The sequence below is a fragment of the Sceloporus occidentalis genome, unplaced genomic scaffold (genome assembly GCF_023333645.1).
Source record: "Sceloporus occidentalis isolate IW3139 unplaced genomic scaffold, rSceOcc1.0.p SCAF_25, whole genome shotgun sequence".
In the NCBI taxonomy this organism is placed as follows: domain Eukaryota; kingdom Metazoa; phylum Chordata; class Lepidosauria; order Squamata; family Phrynosomatidae; genus Sceloporus; species Sceloporus occidentalis.
In genome coordinates this window covers 10,565,958-10,577,444 of record NW_028317005.1, presented here as the reverse complement: position 1 = coordinate 10,577,444, position 11,487 = coordinate 10,565,958, and positions in this window count along the sequence as shown.

Here is an 11,487-nt window from a genome sequence, read left to right as displayed (position 1 = left end):
TCCCACTGGTCTCCCTGTTCTATCAGTTAAATGTCCGTACGAGCGACTCTATTGGTCGCTCGTACGGACATTTAACTGATAGAACAGGGAGACCAGTGGGATGTGCCGGGTAAGTTACAGCACCAGGAGCCTAAAAGTCTGTACGAGCGACCAACAGAGTCGCTCGTACAGACTTTTAAAATCCCAATGCTGCAACTTACCCGGCAGATCCCACTGGTCTCCCTGTTCTATCAGTTAATAAATGATAGAACAGGGAGACCAGCGGGATCTGCCGAACAATTACGGCACCTGGAGTATAACAGTCTGTACGAGCGACCCTATTGGTCGCCCGCAGGGGGCTCGTCTGCCATCAACCAATGGCAGACGAGCCCCCTGCTGACGACCAATAGAGTTGCTCATACGGACATTTAAACTCCTGGCGCCAGAGCGGCTTTAACCCCGTTTTAACCCCTTAACCAGGGCAAACGAAGAAAACCCGAACACGAAGAATGTCCGCGAATATTCGCCCGAAGAGAAGACAGGACCAGGCGAATATTCGCGGAATACGAAGTTGTTTTTTTTGCCGAAGACGAGCACGAAGACGAACACGAAGAGCCCCCTGGTGCCCAAGTCTAATATATAATAAAAAAGCATCTCAGCACCAAGACACATATAGGAAGGTACATATGAACAAGGGCACCGGACTACAGGAACTAGGATGGAAATACGTATATATATAAAGGCACAAATAAGAAATACAAGGATGACCACAGCGATAAAGTAAAAAGGAACAAATGAAATAACATACAGCAATGGTACATACAGTAGACATGGCAAATGGTATACCTATTTGTATATATGAGCAGCCAATAGAAATGACACATGTCAGATCGACACATGCCTCCTCAAATCACATGTACCTCAGCCATAGGGTTGAACCATAGGGTTCAGTGAGAAAACAGAGTAGCGCATTTTGGGATATATTTTCCCAGAATTGTGATTTTGATCATTTTGTTATTTTTGTGCTTTCTGCCATCTTCTATAGAGGTAAAACAAGCACACAGCTTGCCAAAGTGTGGCAAAAAGTGATGGTTTCTAATAACATTTTAGCAGCGTGGGTGATGTCAGACAAAGTACATGATTCTTTGCAATAAAAATATAACTTAGCAATATTTGACAATTTAGGGCCATTTTTATTAGGGCTTTCTTCCCATTTAATGTTTTCCTAATAAATCTTTCAACAAATGAACACAGAGCTGCTTTAAAAGGCACATGTTTTCTGTCTTTGGTATATATTTCACACCTAAGTCAAGCACACTACAGAAGCAGCTACACAGGTTATATGATGTGTGTTAAAGTCGCACACGTTATAGACTTCATTGAATCTGATAGAAGCCTGTGGAGTTCAGAAAGCTAATGCACTGATTATGGAGTCCATTGTTAGAGCAAATATAATTCTGGAATTGTTCTTTTATAAAGGATTTTTTTTGAAAACAGAATGTAATGTTAAGGGTAATACATTGAAACATTAATGTTGCAATGTTGCTGATAGTAAAATATAACGTGACTATAATAATTTGTGTTGCGAGCAGGGCTCTCTCCACTAAATGTATCGGTTTGTCTTAGTCTGTCAATTCTTGTCTTGTCATATCCCTTGAATTTATGTATTGTATTAAGCGCTGCGTAAACTGTTGGCGCTATATAAATAAAGGATAATAATAATAATAATAATTATACATATATATCCATATATAGTACTATTCAGATGTTTTAGTGACAAAATGCTGTAAGTAAGATCAATATCAATATCAGGGGTATCTCTCACTGTTCCTTGTTCCTGTCTCCTCGTAGCGGTACCAGTGCGGCCCAGGTCAAAAGGTCCCTTTGTAAACTATTTTGAACTGGCACAGGGAGACAGGGACGTATCGGGGTCACTTTATGTCACGTGTACCCGTGGTGAAACCGATGCTACCCGCACACTATGCGGACAGCCAGAGATTAAGCTGCTGGAGCGGTGAGAGGTAAGTGGGGGCAGGTGGTGTGTGTGTGTGTGTGAGCATGGATATGCAATTATGTGTGTGATCATGGATGTGTACTTGTGTGTGAGCCTTGGTGTGTAGGTGTTTGTGTGTGTGAGCATGGATGTGTAAGTGAGTGAGATAGATTGTGTGTTAAAATGAATGTGTATGTGTGTGTTAGTATTTGTAAGTATGTGTAATTTGTTTACATATGTGTGCCAGAGTGTATGTTGGAAGGGACAAAGAAGGCACAGACAAGTTGTTTTGGGGCAAGCATTGAAGTTGGGAGCCCGGTGCAATTTCGTACCAGGGCTCTGTGGTTTCTAGTTATGCCCCTACTTCTAGGTACATTGCGCAGATCTTCTGTGGGTTTAGACAGACTCAGTTGCTTTTCTCTCTTCATGTAATCCCAGACAGACCCAACAATGTTGAGATCAGGGATCTGTTGGGACCATACCATCACTTCCAGCACTCCTTGTTCTTCTTTATCCTGAAGATAATTTATTCTAACCAAATCCCCAACTTCTTTTGCAGAAATGCAGCTCCAATACTGCTAGGAACCTCCACCATGCTTCACCGTTGCCTGCAAACACCTGTACAGCTGTCCAGTCCTTTGGTGAACAAACTGCCTTCTGCCACAGCCAAATATTTAAAATTTTGACTTACCAGTTCAGAGCACCTGCTGCCATTTTCCTTCATCCTTGTCTCTGTGTTTACATGAATAGTTGAGCCTCTTGGCCTTGTTTCCATGTCGGAGGTATGATTTTTTTTGACTACAAGTCTTCCATGAAGACCACTTCTGACCAGACTTCTCTGGACAGTAGATGGGTGTACAAGGGTCCCACTGTTTTCTGCCAATGCTAAGCTGATGGCACTACTGGACAACTTTCAAATGCAAAGGGAAGAAAGTATGATGTGATCTGCAAGTTTCTTTGGCTGACCACTGTGTTTATGGTCTTCAAGATTTTCCTTTTCTTTGTGCATTTTCAAAAGAGCTTTTACAGAACATCTGGAAACACCTGTCTGCTTTGAAAATTCTGCATGGGAGAGACCTTACTGATGCAGTATATCTACCTTGTGTTTTGTTGTTGTGCTCAGTTTTGCCATGGTGTATGTCTTTTGACATTAAACTGTTTTCAGCAACCTCACCTGTTTAGTGAGTTTCTCACCCAATTTTATTAATTCAACACAGCTGTTTCTGTTTCAGTTAATGATTGTGTTTCAACCTACATATTAAATTGATGATCATTAGCACCTGTTTGGTCTAATTGTTTAATCATACATCTACTGTATGCATACAAAATCCTGGACATTGTGCAAGTATACCTAGTAGAATTAATGCTATATTGAAGGCAAAGGGTGGTAACACCAAATTTAGATTTGATTTAGATTTTTCTTCTATTCACTCACTTTGCATTTTTTAAAATGCTAAAAATAAACTTTCATTCTTACTTTTCAGCCCTTTGGCACCTGTCTAAAATGTTTGCACAGTACTGTATATACCTAAAACTATTACAAAATAAATAAAATGTATATCAGATCATTTTTAAAGTCTATACACGTTTATAGCAACAAGATCAGGAAGACAACAAGTAAAGTACATATTAACACATGTATCTATATTTTTTACGTTTATCTAAAATGGGATCTGTTTACAAAACAATTAAATAATTAGCCAAAATTAATTATTGGTATTTTCTATCGCTATTCACCAGTTTTTTTTAATCTTTATTAACCTTACAGTCACTTTCAAAACAACTGTTCCGTTTACATTTAAAAAAATTACATTTCTAAAACGCTCCAAACACTCTTAAGAAAGGAACAATAAAAGAATAATTGGACCCCCCCCAAAAAATCACATACAAATCTTAATTAAAAAATGCCCATTTGAGACCAGACTATATATAAAAAAGTCACACAAAAATCAAAGCCGTACGACTTTGAGACCAGACACCCAATATACATTTAAATTAACACATTTTCAGCTAAGTTCAACTAGAAAGCCTATTTAATTAAAATTTAATAGCTCATATATCAGCTTTTAATTTAAATTCCTGTTTAAATGAAATGAATTCTGTCAAATTATTAATGTATACATTGCCAAATAATCAACACAGTGTTTGATAGCTGACATGCAGAATTTGGAGATTTACATAGTTACATAATTGAAAAAAATCAAAAGTCCATCTAAATCAAGTTATCCAAGACCGACCTACCTACACTGATCCAAATGAAGGCAAAAATAATTTAAGCACATTTTTTCCTGAAGGGGAAAACATCTTTCATGACCTCAAGGGGTCAGAATTTCCACTAGATCAACAACTCTTAAATTACATTGAATACCCCTGAATACCACAAAAAAATACATTTTATTATTTAAAGTATCCATGTTACATACTGTCATATGTAGTGCATTCTAGAGCTGTGAAACCCTAGCTATAAAGCAAACGCTTCTCCAGGCCCAGACTGGCCAACTTTCACAAAGGGCATTTGCCCATGGGCTGGTGGTCGGCTCCAACGGCAGATGGACGACCATGCGCATGCAGTCAGCAGCTGCTTGTACATCATTTGGCGGCTGCTGGGCTCAAATAGGATAGGACCACCAATTCTGGCCTTATGCCTCTCTGTTTAAAATGGAAATATGGTGCCTCTAACCATAATACAAGGATTTTGGGAGGGTATGAAGATTTTCAACTAAATGTCCTTCATAGCTAAAATGCCTACAAATTTTGAAGCTATTATTTGTGCTCTTGCCAATTCAGTCAAATGTTTCTTTTGAAGTGGTGGCCAAAATTGAACTTTATATTCCAAAGGTCCAAAGCAGCTGCCCAATGACTTTGCATATGGTTAGTGAGTTTGCAGTCAACTATTATCCCCATATTGTACACACACATAGAGTCTGTAATATTCAAAAAGACTCCCTGAGGAAGTCAGGGGAAAGAAGTTATAGGGGAAAGTCTTTAAAGCTGTGGCAAGATGTTGTAGAACGTACCTCTTGAATTATCTACCCACAATAGTGATTAGGGCATAATACCTCCACAAATTACCGAGGAATAACTATGATCAGCCATGGACACTTCATGCAAACTGCAAGTCAGGTATATGTATGGTTTAATTACAAATTCACTGCAAGCTCATCCTTGTGTGGAGACACTCTGTGTGACTTTTGACCATGATGGTAATTTTATCATACATTAGGATGCATTTTTTCAGGGATGTGCTAAGGTTGGTGCATGGCATCCAGGCACTCGGTAAATGAGGTGCCCATTACATGACCCTGCGGTGGCAGCGCAGCTGTTCCCACACAGAGTGCAAGCTCCACTGAAGATGGGGCTCTGCTCATGGTAAAAAGGAGGGGAGGGAGAGCTGTGTGAGTTGTACACCAGTCATGGGAGAAGAGGGAAAAAAGTGGAGAGAGAGAGAGTGTGTGTCTGTGTGTAAGTGTATGAGTATTTGTTAGAGTACTTATTGGAGGGTGTGTGTTAATGTATAGTTAATGTTTGTGCATGTGAATTAATGTATGATGTAAGTGTGTATGACAGTATTGTTCTAGAGTATGTTTTACTATATTGTGTTAGAGTGTGTGATAGTGTATGGTGTAAAGATGTGTAAGTGTTTGGTGTTAGTGTGAGTGCTACTCTATGGTGTTAGCATGTGTGTTAGGGTAGGGTGTTAGCATGTGTGTTAGCACTAACTAGGGGTAGAGGTGTCTGGAAGAATGGAAGAAAGGGGGAATGGAGGAGTGGGAGAAAGTGTATGTGTATGTGTATGGTGTTAGATTGAGTGCATGGGTGTTAGTGTATGGTGTTAGGGTTAGTGGGCGTTAGAGTGAGTTTGTGGGCAAGTATTTGTGTGTTAGTTATGGAGTGAAAGTGGTCTCAAATAATGTATCCAGGTGCCATTGACTCTAGGCTCACTTTTGATTGTTACTTATCTATCCTGTTATCGCCTTGATTATATTTTTCATAAACTATACCTGATTTGACTTATGTGTACAATACTGTTTTAGGGTCATATGCATTATTCAGTGCATTTTTAAACTGAACAAACTTCCTGAATTGTATCAGTTCCTTAAACTTTTTTACAACTTTTTTACAAGGTTGTACAATTTGTGTTCTTATTTATTACTTTGCTTCACATTAGCAATAAACATCCCCAACTCTCCAACTGATTTCCCTCTATGTAAAGATTGACTTTGCATACATTTGTGCAGTGTTTTAGTCAATATAAGAGACATCTTTTAGCCTTTGAATACTTGTGATACATTGTCACCTCCAAAGTAAGGACAAAACAAGTTGGTTGTCTGAGGACCTTGCTCATTAAAGGGGATGTCCTTAAGCATTAAATACAGCACTGTATACAGTAATGTAGGTAAGCATTGACGAAGACTTTGTTTTATCTCTTCTTTCCTATAAACTTAATTTATCTGTAGACGTGGAAGCCCAGCTCAAACACACCACAATGAGCTGATTCTTGATAGCAATGTTAACGAGGTGGGAAACAACAAAAGAATAAAGTTGTCTCATTAAGAATAGGTGGTCATTATCTTCAGTCTAGACTTACTCTTTTGCTGATTCTGATAACATTCATCACATACAAGAAATATCATTTTACCTTTTTTATATATTGTCTTAAATTAAAATGTACAAAGCTGTTAAATTATAGATGCGATTTTGGAATGGTAAATAATAATTTCCGGTCATCTCTTGAATTTTGTAAATAATTATTTTGCTAATTAGACAAACAGAAAATTAAGGGTGAAAGCTCTCAAAGTTGGGTATAATACATTAAGATACATGAGCATTGGGAATGTTTCATAAATTATGCATTTCTACATGTGTTTTTTATAATGTCATCTTTTTTTAGAAAAAAACTCCCTCTGTGATACTTGATTCCAATAGGTTACATAACATGTCAGATTATGACGGTAAGTTTTTAATTATTTCTGATGTTAAAATATGCATGACAGTAAAGTTTACAGGATATGATTTTTTAAGGTTGAGAGTTTTTCGGCTTTACTTCACATGTCATTGTCAGATTGCTAACGCTAAAAATATTGGCAAGGCCGCCACCAATGCAAATTTAGGCATAAGCGGAAAGTAAAGTCCATTATTATTTATCTTACAAAGCTTTTTTAGCAATGATTATGTCTTTTGCTGGAGGGTCCACAAGTATCCAGGAGCAATTCAGGTCACATTCAAAGACATATTACAAATAGACTTTTTAAACGTTACCATGTGTGAAGTATTGAGCCAGGGGTATTGCAATTAAAGCTTCCTACTAGACCTATTAATTCTAGCAAGAAAATGGTAGCATGTCATGACAAAACAAGGCTGGCCAATTTTTAAAAGGGTTAATTCCTGGCTTGGGGTTTCTAGATTTCTAGGAGGACTATGTTTCTAGCACTCCCTATTGCATGTTCGCGGCTGCTAACATAGGTTAGAACTTGGCAGTGACAACCTTCACCATTTTAATGCTTAAAAGAGACATGTGGTCTTGGAATGGGTAACTTTAGAGAAGCTGTGACCAACAACTGTGACCAACAAGTGAAAATGAAATAAGCAATAGTCTGGTATTTACTAGTATATGGAGTATGTGATACACTATTTAAAAAGTAAATATAACATAAGGGTGGTAGATACATGCATGAATAATTGTTACTTAAGCATTATTTAAAATAATAAAATAATATAAAGCCAAATGCACCCTTACAAAAGTGGGCTATTCACCAATGTATTCAGACTTTTTGTAGTCTGTTTTGGACCACCGTAAAAGTGCCAGATCCACTTCTCTGTTGTATTTCAATTAATGTACTATTTCACATTTTCTTTCAATAATAATTCTACAAAGTAAAACAAATATTATTTCATGTAATATTCTGTATGTATTTTACTACTTAAATGTCATTCCCTGGTTATATTCACAGCCATGTGTCCACCACAAATGTCTACAGACTTCAATTCAAGCTTTATTTCGCTCTTCTGTACCCTATTTCTTTGATTGGGTCACATCCCTACCACAATTCCAAGAATAACTTGTGTTGATATATTAATATGAAGTCAAAGAATAAATTTCACTTTGTGAATTTAATACCACCTAGGTGGCATTTCCTTGATGAATCCCTTTATAATCATTCTTCCGCACTAAATCCCACTGGGCATTGTGTATCTTGGAATAACGATTCATTTGTGTGTTATAGGCCACCCACTGCATTAAGCAGAATAAATACCAAGCAATACATTTTCTTCTCTTCTATGACATGTCATGTAACACATTTTAACTTACTCTGTAGTTGATGGAGGTAAAATCCTTCATAATCAAAATCGTCTCACACATGAAACCACCATCAATCCAACAAGATCACCTCCCATGTTCATGATTTGTGAAGTTTCGGTGCATCTTAACGTGAGCGCTAAATATTCTGGAAATATGCTGAAGTAATGTCCGAAATGAACAACAGATGTTGGGGAAACATCAACAGATACTCTTTCATTTGAAAGAAAATGTGAATCTAGCGAAGGAGACAGGTACAGATTTTTAAAACATCTTGCAAACATGAATGCTTTCAGTGATATAGGTTCATTTCTTCTGCTTTATGAACAATCGATTGAGAGGTGAAGGTTGATTGTAGGTGTTTGACATTTGTATTAAATTACAAACTTAAATTACAAAATCAAGTCCATTGATGATGTCTTGTTTTTACTGCCACTTCACTGTAGAGTGTTTTTCATGTGGGTACATGTTGGCAAAATGATAAGATAAGATAACACAATATGTATTATTACCTTATTTTTTATATTTTGCATAACAGATGCCTCTGTATACATATCCATCGCCTACAGTTATTTGACCATGTTAACATAAATTTGACTCTGGGTGGACTTTATCACCTACCAGTAAAACCTATGAGGCTGATGTTGCATTCAACACATATAGATAAGACAATCAATGTCTAGGATCTTCATTGTAAGCGCTTATGCTTGTGTCTTTGGCCAACTGAACTTCTGTAATAATCGGTAGGTACTAGATACTTTAAAGGCAAGTCCTCCTTATATAGATATACTAACACTCAAGGAGACCAGCCTCTCCAGCCACAGGAACACAGACATCTTTAAGGGATTCTACTGCTATAACTCCCACCCGGCTTTGTGTCTCTTTGCTCTAACAATTCACTGATACATTATAGGCTGTTAGACTTGCAAAGGATCAGAGGAAACTAACTTTATATCTGTCTTCCATGATATCCAGAACTATTATCTGGTTTATTCTATTAATTCATATGCTCATTATTCTCTGCTTTCTCTTGTTTTATTAGCAAGAAACATCAAAACCTGAGTAAAAACGCTATTGTTCAAGTTTAAGACCAGATGTTATCTGTTCTGTAATGTTCAATGATAAATAGCTCCACTGTTTCTATTTAACATTCAAAATAAAATTCACAAAGTGCAATAGTCTCAACCTAGAATGTAACTATATTCTTTTGCAAACATTTTTTTCCAGGTGGCAGCTAGGATTTAAGATTTTATTAGCTCTATGACATCAGCCTGAACATTACAGAAAAATGAAAAGGTTTTTCTCCTTCCATTCTTCTTATGTTCTGTGTCCCTCTATAGCCTGCCTTCAGCATGCAGCGTACCTCTATAGCTATTGGATTGGAGTTTGTTTTTGTTTTGTTTTTTTTCTGTATTTATTTTTTTAATTAAACTGATGATCAATACATCAGATTTATGTTAGCATTAAAAAAAGGAATTGCATTCAGAAAATTAAATTCGAACAATTCCTTTTAAGAATATATACATATGTGTGATTTTATATAGGACAAAAAATACTATAGAGTGATTCTATGCAGACAGTGTTTGATGTTTTTACCATTTTTATATAAATACTATATAGTTTGTATAATCAGCTGGGCATAAAATAATAATTGCAATCTAGGTAAAATTGCAATACAGGTAATGCTATATGGGTACATAATTGTAATTATAGTTTTGCCATATTTTTTAATGTTACTACTTTCAAATCATATGATGATAGGATACAGATGGTCTCATACCTGGAAACTTTCCATGTTAGGTTATTTTCTTTCACTAGGTTGCATTATTGTTCCACCTGATTGTCTCACATTGTTGCCAGCTGCCCCCTGATTTAGAGAGAGAGAACTAGGTGAAGCCACTGGCATAAATACTCCCGGGAGTACCCAGCACGTCGTTTCAACTCAAAAGACTAGAATCAAGGTGTGAATCAAACGGTGCATACTTTTGTTAGGTAACATCGAGTGCCAGCTGATGCAGTAAGACAGGGCTTACTCACAGGCACTATAAATAATCAATTCAGGATGTTACAAGGGGCTTACAAGAACCCAGCCACTAGCATACATGAAACTTAATATATTATGTATAATGCTATGCTTATCAATTTCATACAGCACCTTCAGAATAAACAGGAAGACAGGTGCATCGACCACCGCCTCTGACATCTGTTATTCTGTGGCGTACTTAAGTTAGTCCAAGCAGAAAGCAAAGAAGCGGAGGGGAGAGGAAGCATGCGACGATGAATTCAATTTACCTTTAGTAAGCTCACTACTGAAAAAGAGAGGCGAGAAAATGTTATTGAATAAAAACTTTGTCTGCTACGGCACGCAGCCTGGTGGGAATACAGTTTGATTAAATTTGCCTTAAGATTTCTTTGTGGATTGATTTTGTTTTGTTCAGTCAATTTGTGTCTTACTGTCAAGAGCAAGCTACAATTTTCTTGTCACATAAAAAAAAAAAAATCATAGAATCACGTCAGGTGAGATCAAGTGGAATAACAGAGTCAATCACTGGAGACCACGTGTGTGAATAAACCCATTTTACTACCAACAGAATAACGTTTCATGGTTACTTAAACTCAGACATTTGTCTACACTGAATTTTATCATTTGTGCTGTTGTGGAAACATTTTATATTGTATATATATATATATATATATATTGTAGAAACATAATGATTGACGACAGATAGGAACCATTCTAATTTCCTTTTTTTTTTCTTACCTCTCTAGATTTTCCACACCACATTAACATGTACCACTTCTGCTAATCTACCACAATCTCAGTAAAGTAAAACTCTCTTATACTACACTCCATTTGCATTCCAGTGGCTATAATAACCCCCATCATGCACAACCAAGCCCACACTGACCAAGGAGTATTCTTGTGTAGCTGCAGGAATATGAGAGTTCACGCACATACGTGCAAACACTTACTATAGATTTCAAGAGATTGTCTGTCCCCGTGTTCCGTGATGACGTCTGTTCAGCCTTTGAAATTAATCCGTGCAAAACAAATTCTCGATTTGATCACATTAAACATGCCACGGGCTTAAAACAGTCATTTTCCCCCAAAATTGAATAATGGCATTTAACAGGCGTTTGGCAACGAACCATTAGAACAGCCGTTGCCTGGAACAAATTACCAATAAATGGGCATTTCTGATAGGACTAACTCTAT